The following is a 19279-nucleotide window of genomic DNA, read 5'->3' as shown; positions in this document are numbered from 1 at the left end:
AATAATCCAAAGCTGTTTCTTCTTGCTTCTTTTTAACACTTTCTCTTCCTGGGGTTCTATTATTTCATTACAAAGTTTCAGTTAGAATGTATCTTTTAGGCATCTTGTTAAAGTTTCACTGTAAGTTCCTTTTAGTTCCAGGCAGTCTCCTCCATTTTTCCAGATCCTGCCCTTTTATTCTTTCTTTTTCTCTCCTTTCCTTCTTTTAAAGGTTTTTGAGTATCCAAAAGTCTTTATTACCCCTTTGACATTTTATTTTCAGCTTAAATGCCTATTGATGTCAAAGTAGATTTTTTCAATTTCTTATTTAAATCACTTAGCTGTCAGTATAAGGAAGGGAAGAAAAAAAAAAGCCAAATCCTTTCCCTTCCCTCTCTCCTTCGCTGCTTCAAAATCTTCTTTGGGAGCAATGTTATTTTTTATAGTTCCAATTCCAGGATACCTTACATTGCTGCTTTTTCAGTTCAACCCAGTCAACCAAAACTTTCTCTTCTTATCTTCCTTCTGCACATTCTTTTCCAGTCGAGTTCTTCTTTGAGGTGGCCATTTCTGACCACCGCTGCAACCGCCTTCAGGAAAGGGAGTAATGGCCAGCTGAGGAGAAGAGATGCAGCTCTCCTCGACCCTGCTGGTGGTCTCCCCCCTCTTCACCACCTCTACAGGATGGCTTAGCCCCGAATCCGGCTGGCTCGGGGCGCTCCAGTGGCAAGCACGGATTGAAACTGTGCACGATTGTGGATTTTGGTCCGTCACCGAAGAAGCTCAAAACCGGAAGTCCAATATTAAAACTAGTCTTAAAGGATTACACTGCTAGTCACATATTACTACTTGGACTTCATCTTTTTAGTAAGGATGTTAAGGCCGTTAAGTACTTAGGATATTATTTGAAAGAGCATCTCTCTCAAGATTTACCTGTCTGAAACTTAGGATCTGCACAGATGTCTCTCTACAGAGCCCCAGATCTAGAAGACCCTCATTATGTGCAGATGCCTTTGTTGTAGTACCAAGGCTTTCACATGTCCTGCTTGGAAAGTCAATCAGACCCAGATATTATCTGGTGAACACTTCAGTTTTAGGGAGGGAGGGAGAGAGGAAGGGCGGGTGGAAGGAAGGAAGGAAGGAATAAAGGAAGGAAGGAAGGAAGGAAGGAAGGAAGGAAGGAAGGAAGGAAGGAAGGAAGGAAGGAAGGAAGGAAGGAAAAAGTTTATGTAGAAGGATAAACCATTATTCAGTTTCTACCATTTCACTTCTGTCTAACCCCTCCAACAATGTTTGGAGCTTTATTAATAAAGTGTCATTTTCTTAAGGATTTGGAGCACCCCCACAAGTCAGGAAAAGCTCTGTCTACAACTTCTCCACATTCCTGATCTGTCCTCTACTTTGAAATATCTGATTGCACACTGTGTTCTATTGTATTTAGACAATGTATTTGTCCTGAGCTATCTACACCAGACAAGCCCTAACTTGCCCCCAGCAGAATAAAACCAGGCTCACACTGGAGAAAAAGTATTTGAGCCAATTTAAGAAAAAAAATTCTCTTTCCAGTTATCCCTATGTTCAGAAAAGTATGTTCCAGACATGTTTCTAGCATCACAGCTATCATAACAGAAAGTATTTTCAGTGAATAGAAGAAATATATTGAAAAATTGCTTTCGTCATAGCTTCTACTGGGGCTTTTAGCATCCTTGTAATTTCATTTCTGTTTGAGGGAAGCAAAACATAACAATATATGTTTGTATGTCCCTGTGCTCAGATATAATTATTGGTCAGAAACTAACGTGGGCTCCCTGAATCTAAAGTGAAGCATCAAAGAAATAGTATTTCTCAGTACAGTGGTGGTAATAAATGAATCTTCCCAGATTCTTGTATAGGAAGTGGGCGTAAATTTCAATCTCATTGAGGGAGAAAAGTGGCCTAAAAGAAGCAGTACCAGTTAGCAGTTTTGGACACTTTTTTCCCTTTCATTTTGTTATTTTTACTTCATTCTCTTTTTCATTGAGAAGAGGATAGATTGTTCTGTTTGCATTATTGACAGTCGATTTTTCATGTTTACCCTTCTGGATGTAAGCTTCACATGTGTGTACACACAAACATATACACACACACAAACATTTGTGGTTTTTTATTGTTACATTTTGCCTGTTCTACCAGATCTACCTCTCTGGATGGAGTTTTCCACTTAATTTTCCAAAAAAATGAAAACTGGCAAACTTTTATCCTAATTCTTTTGGCATTCCTTCTGTGTCTGCACACATGTTTCACCTGTGCAAAATCTTAGGATTCGTCTGGAGTAGCAATAGGAGTGTCGGGAAAATGATGAGAATTTTTACTCCAGCTAGTGATTTGTTCTCCTGTGGGTCAGAGGCAGAAGAATGACAGGAGAAATTGGACTTTAGGGCAAAGACAGAATGGGAGGAAGGGAAGGAAAAAACGTAAATTAAAACATCTGGCTTGGTAATTACATGCACTAAAAAGTTTACAGTCTAAACTACCCACATGTAATTGATCTAGCTATAGTGATGTGTCACTTTCACTTACCCATATTAAGCAGTGGGCTTCACCTAGTTATAACCCATGCTAACCTCCACCACTGACCTGCTACAGTATACTTATTAAAGCTGCAATTATGAGGTGATCCTTAATAGGTAGGGTCTTGGTTCAGAGGGATTTTTCCCCTCTCCCTGTAGCTCACATGCAACAATTAAAGATAATTTAAAGTGTAAGTAATTGAGCTCTGTTTCTGAAAACTACTGTAGGGGTCTTGTCCCAAAATATCTGACAGATGAAGTGGTATATTTTGACAAGTTTTCTGCAGACTTCCATTAAATACCAACCAGGAGTTCTGTTTTCTTTGGAGTCCTTGGCTAAGAAATGGCGCTTGCAAAAGGTTATGCCTTGCCAAGAATGAGGATGGCGCTCATGTTAACGGGTTCACCACAGGGGGTGGGCTCTTGCCTGCTGGGTCATTGTCAAGCCCCAGAGAAAGGGAGGGTTCTAATGCCAATGGCAATAGCTTTCAGATATTCATTTCAACATTCAGACCAAGGCACCTTCCATTTAATGGCGAAAGTGATTAGGAGGCAACTGGGAACTGCCTGGTTGGTGTGAAATTCTGGCTGTTCTTGGTCTGACCAAGGCTTATGGAGACACTAACAAACACACATTAGTCCCCAAACCCTTTTTTCTTTATTTCAATGGCTGTGAATTTTAGTTATTCACAGCCCATAATGAGTCTGAAACAGTTTGTAAATAGTCCCATGGAAGTCTGCCAAAGTCCTTCAGGATAAGTCTGATAGTATGCACCTTTATCTTCCTTGAAATGCTGCCAATGACTAAATGTCCAATTAGTGATATGATGCCAAAATGGAACACAAATTCCACACCAAGCTTCAGGTTTCAAACCAACCCATACAAACAAAGTTGCTTCCTGCAAAGATTCCTTTCTTTTTGCTCCTCTTTTATGTCTTATGGGAGAGCCAATCACCTCCAAGCCTTACTCCTGAGTCACCCCTTTTGTCTTAACTGTTCTTGCCTTCTGCCAGCTCTCACACACACTGGGAACAGGCTCCCCTTGTTCCTCTGCCTCGCTGCTGTCAGATTCTGGAGGCTCCAGAGCACATAACTCCCAGATGGCCCTGACCCCATCTCTGTATCAGATGCAGGACCCTCGTCCGAGTCCTCCTCAGACTCCCGGACTGGCCCATGTTCCTCCCCACTGTCCAACTCTACTGCCATCTCCGGACTCTGCTAATGGACCACAACATTTCTAATCCACACAGATGTCTTTTTATGAGGCCAAGAGAGGCTTAGAACATATTCAGCACACCAGGCCTTCCATATAGATATTCACAGAATGTAAACTCATTCAGGATGACTTGCACAATCAGTGGAGAAAGAGGCTCAGAAGGCATCTCCTCACCCAAGTTCAGGACTACTTGGGACAGCAACAGAGGATTGAAGATGGCTCCATTTTTGCGGAGCTGATGACCATAGCAAAAAGAGGAGCCGGTGAACGGGTAGGCTCCTAAAAGATAGACTAGAAATAAAAATTAAAATAAGCAAGAAAATGGTAAAAGAACATCTGACTGATCTTGATGAATATAAATCACCAGGACCTGAAGGATTATATCCCAGAATTCTAAAGGAGCTGGAAGATGTCATATCATAACCATTGTACCATATCTTTCTTTGGAACACTGGGAAACTAATGGAGGATTGGAAAAGAGCTAATGTGATTCCCATCTTCAAAAAAGGAGGGAAACAATAACAGACCAGGAAACTACAGATCAATCCATCTAACATCAATAGCTGGGAAGATACTGGAAAAAATAATCAAAAAGCAGTTGTGCAAACATCTAGAAACAAAGTTATAACTAGAAGCCAGTTGGGTTTGTTTATAATAGATCTTGCCAAACCAATCTTATTTCATTTTTTGATAAAAATTAGTGACTGACTAAATTAGTAGACAAGCGAAATACTGTGGATATAGTATACTTAGACTTCAGTAAGGCATTTGACAAAGCAGACCAGACTATTTCTTGGTAAGAAAAAAACTAGAATAAAGTGGGATAGATAGTATGGATTTTTAACTGGCTGACAAACCGTACTCAAAAAATAGTCATTAACGGTACTATATCAACATGGAGGGGAGAAAGAAATGAGGTGCCACAGAGTTCTGTCTTAGGTCCAGTACTCTTCAATATCTTCATAAATGACTTAGATGAGGGAATAGAAGGGAATTTGCAGATGACACTGACAGGGATAGCCAACATCTTAGATGATAGTGAAATAGTGACCTCCAATGGGTTTGAGAGTTCTGGGAGCGATGGAGAGAACGATGCCTAGGCCATGGCATGGTGCCTTCAAAGGGATACTGGGATTGCTTGCTTCCTCTCTTAACTACTTTAGGAATCTTCTTATTGACCTTCTCGATATTAAGACTCTTCTGAAGGACAAGTTTCATTACACTGGGAAAATCTTCTATCCTGGATGAAAGAAATTTTATATGTTTAAATATTAAAAAGAAGAACTTTATTTTTTGGAAAAAAGCAAAAAGAGGATGAGAATGTTGATTTTGGAAACTTAAGGCACAAGATCAATTTAAACGAATATTTCCTGTTAGATATTTAAATTTTTGCTTTAAAAAAATGAAAAAATTGAAATTAATTGTAAGAATTCTTCCCACTGAAAAGTTTGGTTGATTGGAAAATAAACAGATGATAAGAGAGCATTTGAAGGTTAACTAAAGGAAACCAGAGAGAACTAATGGTTAGAGACCCACTAATACAATGGAATAATATTCCTTGACTTTAGCTTGTTTGGGAACAAAGTGCCCCAAAATCATTTATAATATTTTCTGATACTATAACAGAGAATATACAAAAACAAGAGATTTATTGAATTAATAAAAGAGACATAGGCTGATTTGAATGTGAATTTGGATTTTAAAACATGCCAGATTACAAAAGTGACATGGAAATGATGTTATGGACCTAAAAATCGATTTACAAACATGAAGGTATAGGAGTGATATGGAGAAAAATGCCACAATGGCTTAACAAATGAAACCAGTGGATATCTTAATAATTAAAGGAAACATACAAATAATAAATCAGACAAATGACTTGGAAAGCCATTTAGCTTGGATTTACAAAAAGGACATGTTAACAAATGAAGCTGTTCCTAAAAGAAGATAAAGAGAAAATGATGAGAAATCAGCTTGAGGGACATGATTTGATGGGATTAAAGATCAAATGAAGTAAACAGAAGAAATTTCTCATTATTTCTCCCTCCACTTTTATTCAATTATTCAAAGATATATATGTGTAAATGGAAATGTGATAATGTGGAACTATGTTTTAAAAAAATAATGCTTTATTTGCCTTGTTAAAATTTATAAGTAATTCTTAGAAAGGAGGTTTTATACTTTTATGTGTTATGTTTTGTTTGTCTTCAAAAATCAATAAAACTTGTTCTTAAAAAAAAAGAAAAAGAAATTCAGACTGGATTTCTTTGATCAGGGTTAAAATATATGTTATCATTTATGATAGCTATTAATGGAATTTTTTCCTGATCAGAAGTGAACAGGAAGACTTAAAGGTTTAAGATCTGTTTATAAATGGGGAGAAATATCTTTTGCTCGTAGAAAAAGAGATAAATTGACATATGATATAAAGTGGAATTATTAGATTAAAGTTAAATATGTTACCACAGTATTTCTGGTAGATCTTAATAGACCTGTTGATTAGAAGTGAGTGATGTGTTTATATAATTTGATTATGGATAAGGGATGAGATATGGGAATAGGATTTTTATGGACATATTGGAAATGGTGTTAAATTACTGAAGTTGTTTATATTAGTTTGGAAGGAGAGAGAAGTCATTTTTTATACAGTATATCTGTGTTTCTTACATTTTTTTCCCCACCAGTTCTCTTTTTCTCTACTCTTCATATTTTTTTAGTCTGTGTTAGTCTTTTATCTTCATATTTGTAAACTTTTAAAAAAAATTAAAAAAGAAGAAAAGATAACACTTCCTCTCTTCTTCTCCAAGTTCTCAGACAGTGGAAAATTTGTATTTTCAGATTTTCAACGTTCTATTAATGTTGCCTTACAATAAAGTATAATTCATTCATCCAGTTGTGTTTTTGGGGTGTTTTTCCCTGGGAATCCATTTTTAATGATCATTTTTGGTCAAGGGTTAAACTCCAGGGCAGGCCCAGGAATATACCTGAGGCTGACTTTCAGTGCAGCTTTTTGCTCAGAAATCCCACAAACAGTTAAGAGCACATACATACTTCCATTCATGCTTCCCCCACCAACCCCTGAATGGACAGTCTCTAGAATTCTCCCGCCAACATTTTCTCTCCTCAATGGAAATCAGCAGACTGCAGAAAGCTATCTTAGCTTTAGCTTTGAATTCCCTTCTTGATGCCTGTTTCACATTTTGCTCATAAGGATGAAATATATTTATACCGGGACATCTAAAGCACCCACTACTTCATACTTAAAATGATCCGGAACTGTAAGTTTGTTTGTTTTTTAAGTGACTTTGTCCTTTCTGTTTTCAGCATCAGCAGAGGGCTCTCCTACTTTCTGGGCTGATTGTTGAGGGTAAGTTGGGGCGAATTGTTTAGTGGATTGGCAACCGCAGCCTTAATTGTGCCTAATACAGGAGAATTTGCTTGACAATATCCAATGCCTCAAAGAGATTTCTTCAAATAGGCATCTAATTGCTGTCCCAAATATCCCCAACTGCCTGAAGTTCCAAAGCATGGTGAGTTGCTAGTAAACAATTAAGTGTTACATTTGGGAGAACATAACCTATTGCCCCAGGCTGTCTTGATGACATAGAATTCAGATTTCTTAATTAAGAACCTAGCATTTGACCTTTGTGATAGGAAACATATGGTTGACGGCTTATTTGTGTACATCCTGCTGTTAGTACTTCCTCTCCTCCCCCCCCACCCCCTCCCCCGCCTGCACCCAGGCTCTTGTTTCTTTCAAGCCTGGTTGGCAAATGAGAGAAAATGAGTCCTGTACCAATGTTTTCTTTGGCTTGTTTACCCATTTTCATTCATATTGATGGGAAGGCAAGTGCTACTAACCTTTTTCATTTTTCAAGAAAAGAATACGTCAGTGAAAATCCCATAGATAGAGCAGTGGTGGTCTGGTGGTTACTGAAGTTACAAAATGAAGATGGTACATATGTGTGGGAGAGTGAACAAGTGTCCTGCTTTCATTACACAACCATCTGTCCAGTGGACTTCCTGGTTTCTCCCACTTTAATGGAGGGGAATCTCAAAAGAAGGGATCCCAAAGAAATTTTTCTTCAGACTAGGAATTGAGGAGAGGGGAGGTTAAAATCAAGACTGCGGCTGTTATTGTAGAACCAAGCAGCACATAAAAATTTTGCTGCTGATCCAGACTTTCCATCAAAATATCAATTGTGGATGCCAATATTTCCCAGGATTTGTGAGAAGTGCTTGTGGTTCTAAAATAAAAGGCTGCAGAGATTTTTTTTTTTTTAAGTGAATTTTCATTGAGACAAACCTGGTGGTATCACGATGGTCTATAAGGTTTTCTTGGCAAAAATATGGAAATGGTTTGCTACTGCTTCTTCTAGGATTTTTTTTTTTTTTAAATGAACAAGGCCTCAGATCTTGATTGTGTTTTACCTGAAATAATGAAAACAATTGCAGCTGGTGGCCACCTCAGTCAGCATCCCTATTTACATTCATAGATCATACTAGTTATATTCCAAAAAATTCGGGACTGGCAATATTAGTCCCAATGTATAATAAGGGCAATAAGAATGATCTACGTTACACTGTAGATAAATCATGGCTAAGACTGATGTCCACAAATTGTGGCCACATTCTGATCCTCAATCAGTCAGAATAGAGCTGGAAGGGATCTTCGACATCTTCCAGTCCAGGGGTGTCAAACTCGCGGCATCATGGCAGCATCACATGACGTATCAGGACTTTTTTCCCCTTTACTAAACCGGATGGCACGTGATGCATCTGGCTCATGAGCCATGAATTTGACACCCTGTTCCAGTCAAACTCTCTACTCTAGCAGGAAACCCTATACCCTTTCAGACAAGTGGCAGTCCAGTCTCTTCTTAAAAACCTCCAATGGTCTTTGGTTTTCCAAGCTGTTTTGTGCATAAATCAGGCGTCTTCAGCCTCTAATGCTGATACAGGGCAAGGCGCCACAAGCAGGCAGTTACAGCCTGTCTACTTGTCTCACTGAGAATAGCTGCTTCAATCCTGACATGAGAAAGATAGGTGTGCTTATTTTAATTATGCCTTTGGGAAAAGATTCACTTCTGGTCACATATCCATGAGAAAGACGGTGTGGATTAAAACAAAAAAATATTAGATATTAAAAATTAAAATCTCAAACTACTCAGATGAAGCTATTTCATTTTGTGTGATGTGCTATAGGAGGGATTGAAGCAATTATAAAGCAATTATATCAGGATTAAATGTATTGCAGTTTAGAAACAGTGTTGCCAGCAAACATAGCTTTTGTGGGGCATTTGCAGTTGCTTCTCATTATGGAATTTATTTTGCACTCAAATTAATCTGGCTATATAGAGTCAGGTGTTGCCATTGAGAGATTGAATAATTGCATATCTGAAGTACAGAGATGGAGTGCCGTGTTTTCTTACAGCTCAGTTTCCCCAATCTGCATAGAGGAGCAAGAGAGGCCAAGGAAAAACCTTAGTTCTATGGCAGTCTTTAGGCTTTAAAAGAGAGCACATAGCTCAAGTTTCTAATCTGCTTTCTTGGATGTTTCCTGCATACCTTTGTCACCCGAATTCCCCATGGAGGCTGCAGGACAATGGCCCCTTTCGTAGCCCTTTATTTTTCCAATATTTTCCCCTCTCAAATCATATGCAGAGAGAAGGTACTGAACAGAAGCCAATCGTGACTGTCAACAGTGCTGCAGGGAGGCAACCCCAGAATGGGACAACTCACTGTATCCAACTTGCTGTGGGACTATTCAACAATTCAATTTAATTATTTAAACTAATTAAAAATTATTTTAATTTTTGTCATTCACATTTCAGCTTGCCCCTCCTTTTGCATCTTTTGTTTAATGACTCTATTCCACCACTTCTTTGATATTAGTGTAACTGTGTCCCACAGCAAGTTGGCCCATGGCAAGTTGGCCATGGTGAGTTGACCACTGCAAGTTAGCTGTGATGAGTTGGCCATGGCGTGTTCCATGGGGTGTGCTACCAGATATATCCTTGCCAAAGATGGCTTAAAGATGCAAACTGCGCCATATTTGTCTAGCCCTCTACAGCTCTTCCTCCAGCTGCTTGTGCACCCATTTGTTCCACATTATTTTTCTCCATTGGAAGGATAGAGCACAGTGTCTCCATCACTCTTAACATCTGCAATGAGGTGAAATGCATAAATGGAGCATGTGTTTCATGTCATTTCATGCTGCATAAAGAAGGGTCCAGATCATGAAAAACACTCATGTATTCAACCGTTCAGGTGTAGGTCCTTATCTGTGGATATTGTGCTGATTGTGCGACCATTTATGCTCTGTAAATAACAGCATATAAGCAACTGGAATGGAACTAATGGCTATGTCCCACTCCCTCACTTCTTTAGGTACCCAGGTGTAAATAAGGTATGAACAACTCCTGTTCCTCTTACAGGTAACCTCAACATACAAACATTATTGTTTCATCCACTGTTCAAGTTTACAACGCTGAAAAAAGTGATGTGACTGTTTTTCACATTTACAACATCCCTGTGACAAAAATTCAGGCGCTTGGCAACTAATATGTATTTATGACAGCTGCGGTGCCCCAAGTCATGTGATCACCTTTTGTGATCCTCTGACAAGCAACGTCAATGGGGAAGCCAGATTCACTTAACAACCATACTAACTTAACAGCTGCAAGGTCGCAGTGATTCAGTTATAGCAAGAAAGATTGTAAAATGGGGCAAAACTCACTTAGCGAATGTCTCAGTTAGCAACAGAAACGTGAGGCTCAATTGTGGTCATAAGTCAAAGACTATTTGTATATATAATAATATCTACTTAATATCCAAGGTCAGCTAACCAAGCGAGAGCTGAATAAGGATGTAGAGGAAATATCAAAAGCTTCGAGCAAACTAATATCATCTTGGTGAGTTCAGCTCTGAAAAAGTTTAAGGCCACTTTCCCAACTTGGGGAACTAAAACAAAAAGGAAGAATAAAAGGAAGCATAGTCTGGGAATTCTGCAAACTGAAGTATAATACATTGGGATGAGGACATATGGGAGGAGGAATCTATTAAATCTATTGCCTACCATACGTAGAGCCCACAAATAGATCACAAACAAATGCAGCTCCCCAAAAAATATTCTGTTAAAAGATTTATTATCTAATCAGAACAGCCAAAGGTACGCCATCTTGCCATCCTCCAAGCAAAAACTATTTATGTCTCTCAAATAAACAGTGGGTGAAATACAGATGAAAAATTACTTTGTGACCTCCCCTGAGGAATCCTTCGTGGGTCCCAATGTGGGAAGGCTGTCAACCTTTTGATCTGATAGGTCTTAGATCCAGCTTTTGCCAAAGCCTCCTTGCAAACACCGGTGTGCTAACCTCAGAAAAACAAACTAAGAATGGTTGGCTGCGATCCTAGTGGGGCTGAAAGCATTTGAGTCCTAGCCAGGCTGAACGGAGCATTTGGTTGGTGTTTTTAAAGAGCCCCTCAATTCATTAAGACTAGGAGTTGGCTAATGTTTCCCAGATTGGTCATCAGCCCAATGTACTTTTCTGCTATTGCTACTTATCCAAGGCAGAGTGAGGGAGAGACAGAGAGACAGAGAGAAATAGGAAACCTTGGAAAACATTTTTTTTTTTTGAAAGGGGAAAAAACATTGTTTGGCACTACTCTCAGTCTAATTTGCATTTCATTAAGGGAGATTGTGTTTGCCCAAACATTATTTGGTTCTGATCTCTTTCAACCACATAAATGGTTTCTTTTGCTTTAAAAAAAAACATTTAGGTGATGTGTTTGTTCCTTTGGGCACAAGTATTTATATTTACATTTCTTTACTGTTACATGAAGTAACAGACTCAGTGGTGTTCTGAATGTCAGACAAGTCTAAAGAACATGAACTGAACGTTTTTTATTCCAATCACAGCACTAAGAGAAATGTACATTTGGTTAAGTGTTTCTGATTGGGTTCATAAAAGTGCTTCACTTAACAAGAGCTCAGTGAGGGAGATGGGCGGTTCTTAACTAGGATAAATATGTGAAGTGAAATGTTTCCATTTTTATTCTTATCTTCTCCTGACTTTTGGAAGAGGGGTTCAGATGAGAAGGGAGTGTTAATGTTACTCTTTCTTTATGTCTTGGTCGTACTCTGCCCCAAGATCAATACATGTATGTCCTCGACTTACAATCATTTGTATAAGAACTGTTCGAAGTTATAATGGCACTGAAAAAGTGACACGGCTGTTTTTCATGCTTACGACATTGCAGCATCCCCATAGTCATGTGATCAAAATTCAGATGCTTGGCAACTGGCACATATTTATAATATTTGCTGTGTCCCATGTGATCACCTTTTGCAACCTTCTGACAAGCAAAGTCAATGCAGAATCCAACCCTAACCACCTTACTTACTTAACCGTTGCAGTGATTCACTTAAGAACTGTGGCAAAAAAAGGTCGTAAAATGAGGCAAAATTTATTGAGTGACAATCTTGCTTAGCAATGGAAATTTTGGGCTCAATTATGGTTGAGGGCTACCTGTAGACTGTATCAGAAGCATGTGATGTTGTAGTCCCCAGCTGGCATGTCTTCAGAATGAACGTCTATCCCCGAAATATATTAAGGAGTGGTAATCTTTTTATGCAATGATCAACGGTATTATGACAGAAAATAAAAAATAAAGAACACAAATTAAAAAGGGAACTGGAATCTCATGTGGTTCTGTCATTCTTGCCTGAATCTCGTGGTATCTGTGTAAAATTGCTTGAGATTGTGAAGATAATCAAACTTAAGAGTTGTTGGCTTTAGATGCTCTGCTGGCACCATCTAGGGCAGGGGGGCAAACAGAGCAGCCTGAAATATGCAGTCTGCCATTTTATTATTATCGTTATTATTATTATCGTTGTTATTATTATTATTATTATTATTATTATTATTATTATTATTATTCCTTTCTCAAATAGATAGGACAGAACATTTATTTAGTTTGGGGGAAATGGGAAGAATTTTAAGGAACTACTGATTGAGTGCTTCAATATTGGAAAGGTGTAAGGCATTCTTTTTTAAATCTTAACAGATAACAGATAATCAGAGTTGGAAGGGACCTTGTAGGTCATCTAGTCCAACCCCCAAGCGGGAGACCCTATACTATTTCTGACAAATGGGAGTCCAATCTCTTCTTGAAGGTCTCAAGTGATGGCGCTCCCACAACTTCCGAGGGCAAGCTGTTTCATTGGTTGATTGTTCTCACTATCAGAAAGTTTCTCCAAAACTTTCTCTTAAAACTTCTTAGCTCTATAAATATGGCCTGACAGATATCACATCTTTGGAGTGCAAGTTTCAACATACCATGCTATGGTCAGAATAGCTCTTGAGTTATTAGAAGTTCTCCAGATTGATCTCAGTTGATCCAGGAGATTTGGTGATCACATGCAAATATTCTCTGCTAAGTCTACCATATAAATGCAGAGGCCCAGTTATTATTGTCATCTCCATGAATAGGTGAGAAAGACTTAAACCTTCCCTCTCCAGGATATTGGTTCATAAAATTCCTTCCTTTTGTACTTATTTTTCAAATCAAGCAACTAGAGCGCACGCTTCCCCTTCTACTCAATACATGCAGAGAGGTTTTACCAGACTCAGGCATCTATATACTTCTGAAAAGTTAAACAACCATGACAGATAGTTGTATACTAAATATACATTGTATTGGATACATAGCAATGATATATAGGAAACACAGACCTTCTTCTGAATCCACTTCATTTCCTTCTGGGTAGATGCCACACTATTCAATATGCATGACATCAATTGGCTGGTTGAGAAAAAAAGAAAGGAAAAAAGAAGATTCTCTAACCACACAAAATAAAAGAAAATTATACTGAAAAAAATAAACATTGAGGGGTGAACTATTGTGAGCAATTATAGGCAAGTAGCAACAGTTTTACTGTTATACCACTCTGCTTCTCTCGTGCACCAAGTCTTTTTAGAATATTTAGAATACTAGTTTTTTTTAAAAAAAGTGATTAAAAACTAATACAGACTAATATAAAGCAACAAAAATAAAAAAGAAAGAAATCAAAGAGAAAGTAAAATGCAAGAAAGAAAAAATAGCAAAGAAAAAAAAGTATAATTATACATTATACAACATAACTCTCTTCTTTCTATAATCTGTCCTGACCAATCATCAAAATCATAAATCATATGTTCTTTTTTTTTTCATTTTACACGAATAGTCTGTAAGGGGTTTCCAGCCAGCAATAAACATAGACTTTGTCTTTTCTCTGATCAAAGAACTCAATTTAGTCATCTCAACAAGTTCCATTAGTTTTCACCAATCATTAGGAAAATCTTTCCATCTTTGCACATTCTATACAATGATTGTATACATCATTGGTAGCCTAAGATAATATAGATTCTTTTAAAGTGTTAGTCCTTTCAGACAGTCCAGGCAGGAAACCAAAAAATGAATACTCATGCTACCTTTATTGTAAAGTTACAGAAACAGAACTTTGAAAGTTTGAAAGTGTTTTCTGCCTTTACTTTACAGATAAGTAGGAAGAGTTCCTTCTCCACCCCCATCGTTCAGATTTGGATGCAAATTTCTCTTATCAGACTGTTGTCTAGGCTAAATTCCTCCCTCCTGACTCCCAAGGTTATTTTCACATCCCATTACATAAATGATAAATGCGTGAGTTTCAGCCAGCTGGCTGAGACATCACTTCTAAAATGTGGTCTTCCTGAGAGGAAAACAGGGCCCAATAAAAAGGGGTTCAATCATGCAGCTATTGCTGCTGTCTTGGATTATTTTATAACTCTTTCTCTTGAAATATCCTTAGAGAAAAGGAACATCTGGAGCCTTATATACTCTCTGTGTTTGAGAGAAATGGCTTTGAGAATTAATCATGTAAATGAGGGATACCCCTACCAAAGAAAATCTCCAGAATTTGGATTTAAGTTGCTATTAAGCACAGCCAACATGGCCAATGGCAAAGGATTTGGGGAACTACAGTCTAAAACATGATGACCATTCTGTTACTTTCCCTCACTCTTTCACTTTACTGTCACCTCACAATTTTCATTATTTCCATGGTCCTCCTAGTCAGAATACCAAAACCCATTATCCTCTTATTTTTAATTGTCTTGCCCTTTCTCTTAGGCTTTCTCTTGCTCAGGTCCCTCAGATCCAAGTTGTGCTTGATTTGTGCAATAGGCAGAACAAGAAATACCATGTACAGCACCCTTTCCACTACCAAATGATTCCGCCCCAAGGATTTGTGTAGAAGTAGGAATTTTAAATATATTTTTTTCATTCCCTGAAGACGTGAGGGTAGAAAGACAAATACTTCCTCTTCTTGCTTACTGTGCAAAATTAAATGCACAGAGGAGGCAGCCAGATGATGTTACTGAAGAGTGTTCACCTCTCCTAGCTTTTTGCCATGGGCAGCCTGGGCGGTAACAGGAAACATAATATGCCAGGAATATTAAATTAATGCTATTATGTCTAGGCTGAGATGAAGAACATTCCACGGGAGTAAATAATCCTCAATATCCAGTTCAGGTAAATGATTTTTTAATCAGTGGGTTAATATAAAGACAAATGATCAATCCCAGGTATGCAGCCTTGGAGCTAGACAGGCAGTAGAGAAATTGGCTGTTAAGGCTTATGTCAGCAGCATTTAAAATAAAAAGTCAAGTAGGGTAGGGTAGTTCCATTGTTTTGCAAGCAACCAAAAGTCTAACTGGAATGGATGAACAGCCCTTGCCTTGTCAGACTGAAAGAGAGGCAATGTGGTACAATGGTAAGTACAGTAAGTAACGTTTGGTACAGCTATGGCACTCACAAAAGTTTTCAGTTGTGAAAATTGTGCTCTGGGTAAGTTATCACCATACCTGATCACGTGAACCTGATTTTCTAATGAAGACTTTAAAACTTTTGAAATGGATTCAATAATTCAGGATGGAAGAAGCAGTTTTGTAAAACGTTCCATCTTTCACAGAAAGATAAGCCAGAAACCTGGTTTTCCCAATTCTTCTCTCTGTTTCTGGTGGGAAAGGGGAAATTTGGTGGGATCTATTATGCCAAACTGCACAGTTCATTTCCTCACCAAATCAATTGACAAATTGAAGCATTAAAAAACACTTTGGGCTTGTTTTCTAAGAAGGAACAGTTGCATTTGCTTTTCAAGATATTCCCCTTTGTTTTGTTTCTATGAAAACTTGGCATGTGGTTGTCATACACGTAGATGTGAATCTTAATCACTGTTCTTCTGAATAAACCTCACTTGTGGGTATATGTGTGTTTCCTTTTTAATTGTATATTTCTGAAAGTTTCATTTGGTCTGTTATTGTCTGCTGTTTCTGAATCCTGACCTTTTATTTGAATTTGGAAACCCAGGCCCCTCTTGTTATTTGTGTATTTTCCTCCCTTTTTCAGAGAAAAGGCTATTTTTTTTTAAAGACCTGGGTGACATGATTTACTTCAAACAGATTATGGCTTTTATCAATTGCAGCCCTTTCGTCTTTTTTTTTTTTTTTTTTGCTCCTCTTCAGTTTACAACAGAAATGCTCAACAACATCAACTCGCTGTGCTCTTTCAGCAAATAAAGATTTTGAAAAGGTTAAAGAAAAAGAAGCAGCTGCTTTCTGACCATTTTCCTGAGAACCAACCATTTAAGACACTAAGAATAATCAAAGGGAATGTTCAGAGCTCTGCTTGTCTAATGACAGACATCTGGAGCCCAGAGGGAGGTCGAGGGATGCATGAGGGATGGGGAGAAGCCTCAGAAGACGGAGAGAAAATAAAAGTCATATTTCAGCTCACTGTAGCTCCTTTGGAATTTTGCCCATAAATCATAGCTTCAGCTTAACACATGTCTCTAATTGCAGGAATTGCTACATCTCAGCTACATCTTAGTTAGACTTTGGGACAAGAACCATTCTCAATTTACGAGTGGTTTATGGAAAGAGAAGCTGTAGAGGAAGGCAACTGGTTAACACTGATCCCCCTTTTCAGTGGCCTTTATCCTCTTTAATTTAATTTAAAGTTCCCTAACTTGCATGGCCTGGTTCAACACATGTGCAGCTTATTGGCAATACCCTTTGCCTCTAACATTTATTCCTGGCTTAGTAAGCATTTCCGTAACCTGTTTGCAATTGCTAGCAGTTTTAATAAAGTCTTTATTATTTCTACAGGTAGTCCTCGACTTAAGACCACAATTGAACTCAATATTTCTGTTACTAAGCAAGACAGTTATTAAGTGAATTTTGCCCAATTTTAGATCTTTCTTGCCACAGTTGTTAAGTGAATCACTGCAGTTGATATGTTAGTAATCTGGTTGTTAGGTGAATCTAGCTTCCCCATTGACTTTGCTTGTCAGAAGGTCACAAAAGATAATCACATGATACCGGGACACTACAACCGTCATAAATACATGCCAGTTGCCAAGCATCTGAATTTTGATCACATGACCATGGGGATACTGCAACAGTTATAAGTGTGAAAAACAGTCATAAGTCACTGATTTCAGTGGTATTGTAAATTCAAATGGTCACTAAATGAATGCTTTTAAGTCGAGGATTACCTGAATGCAAATTTCAGCTCTGTTCTTCTCCATTTCAAACTCTATTTAGGCTTTCGAAGACAAATGATCCCTCTTAATTTTCATGACACAATCCTTGCAACAAGTAAGAACCTCGAAGAATAGAATTTTTTTTCTATGTTCAGAAAGAACAAAATGGTAACCACAGCTGTGAAATATGATTTTAGAAGCTGATCCATACAAGTTTTTTTTCTCCCAGAAACATCATCTATGTATTCATAGGCACAGAGTCCTGAAACCTGACAAATTGTTCCAATTCTCCATGTACATTTTTAACCTGCAGGATTTGTTCAGGAGCTCCATAGCAACTCTACAAGCTATTTATATGTTCCTCATTTTAGTAATTCCAAAATAAACATCACCAGAATTTTGAATCCCTAAATCAGTGGAATGTTCTTTTCTAACTTTCTCCAGTATGTTTTACTTTTCTTACAATATCATCAAAGGCCAAATGAGATATGACGATGGTAGATTAAATCTTAATCTCAGATTTGCTGTCTTGTATTTTTTTAAAAAAACAGACAGTGGGAAGCTTCCTGATTTAAGTAAATGTGTGTATATCTGTGGTGGGATTCAAATGTTTTTACTACAGGTTCTGTGGGTGTGGCTTGGTGGGCGTGGCAGAGGAAGGATACTGTAAAATCTCCAGTCAGAAGTGATATTTGCTGGTTCTCCGAACTACTTAAAATGTCCACTACTGGTTCTCCAGAACTGGTCAGAGCCTGCTGAATACCACCTCTGGTGTATAGATGTATTCATAAAGTATTTTTAAGGAACTCAGGAATTCAGCCATCTCCTCTGTGTGTGACTCCATTTTCTTAGCAATGTCACTTTTCTTACTAGTTCCAGGCTGTTTCTTGAGCCTCCTTCAACAAAGATGTGGGATTTTTGTCTTGTGCAAATTTAATAGAACTAGCAAGATTTCGGTTTCAATTTCTTGCTGTGAATTTACTCATCTTTCCTCAAAATGTGGCGTAGATTTTGCTGCAAGGGTTTGTGAGCTGTTACCCCAAACTTGAATTTAAAAAATGAAAAAGGGTGAACTTAGTAAATTAAAACGTTCACATTTTGCTGACTATTGGTGAATATTATTCTATTCTATTAGAACAGAATAGAGCCAGTTTGATCTAGTGGTTAAGGCACCAAGCTAGAAAGTGAGAGCTCATGAGTTCAAATCCCACATTAGTCATGAAAACCAACAAGGTGAGCTTGGGTCAGTCACTCTCTTTCAGCCCAACTCACCTCACAGGGTTGTTGTTGTGGGGAAATAGGTGTGTTCGATATGTTCACCTCAGAGGGTTGTTGTTGTGGGGAAAACAGAGGGTCTGTTGCATATGTCACCTCTTTGAATTTTCTGTAAAAATAGTAATGGCAGGTTACAAATAAATAAAATCTTCCTTTTTTGGCCTTTTACAAGTCTCCAGACCTTTCCTTGTTGTTGGGTGGCAGTTCTCTCTGCCTATCCTAAGCAAAAGAACGATCAAAATTGGCTGTTCCTGTTGGAGATCCCTATTCTGTCTCTATTGCCTCTTATCTGGGTCACAACAGTCTCTGACTCTTCAAACATCATGACTTACCAAGTCTAAAAGATTTGAGTCTGCCCCAGGATAGGATCAAAATATGGAGGAGAAAGTAATTAAACAAGACCATAGTTAAGCAAGTTAAGCCACTCACTCAGGGCTGGGCAGCCAAGAGAGCCCATGTCATGGGGATACCACAGGAAAACAGGTCTCCCTGACATGTTTGTCCCACAGTTAGGTGCAAGAAAGGAAAATTTATCTTCTCTTTGGGGGTTTCTTTAACTGATTGGTGTGCTTTTGGGAGGGACTAGCTATGGAGTTTTTAAATATACTTGCCCCGTGCAAATAAATAAATGGCGGTTTTCAAGCAGATGATTGTTGAGATGACATGCTGATGCCATACATTTTTAAATACGGTTT

General features: G+C 38.1%; 1 protein-coding gene across 15 annotated transcripts in view; it reads right to left on the bottom strand.

Moving 5' to 3' along the window:
- The window catches only part of LOC113436991 (uncharacterized), a 266907-nt gene that overhangs the window by 143369 nt on the left and 104259 nt on the right, over positions 1-19279 (bottom strand). The window contains exon 3 of one of the 15 annotated variants that reach the window (XR_015741858.1): positions 18582-18693. The exons of the other annotated variants lie outside the window; for them this stretch is intronic. The gene's annotated coding sequence lies outside the window, so the exon portion shown is untranslated. Of the gene's footprint in view, positions 1-18581; positions 18694-19279 lie in introns of those variants that run through there. 15 annotated transcript variants of the gene reach the window in all.

Source organism: Pseudonaja textilis, chromosome 2 (genome assembly GCF_049901715.1).
Source record: "Pseudonaja textilis isolate UNSWEBS1 chromosome 2, rPseTex1.2, whole genome shotgun sequence".
Taxonomy (NCBI): Eukaryota; Metazoa; Chordata; class Lepidosauria; order Squamata; family Elapidae; genus Pseudonaja; species Pseudonaja textilis.
This window is presented reverse-complemented; position numbering and strand designations above follow the sequence as displayed.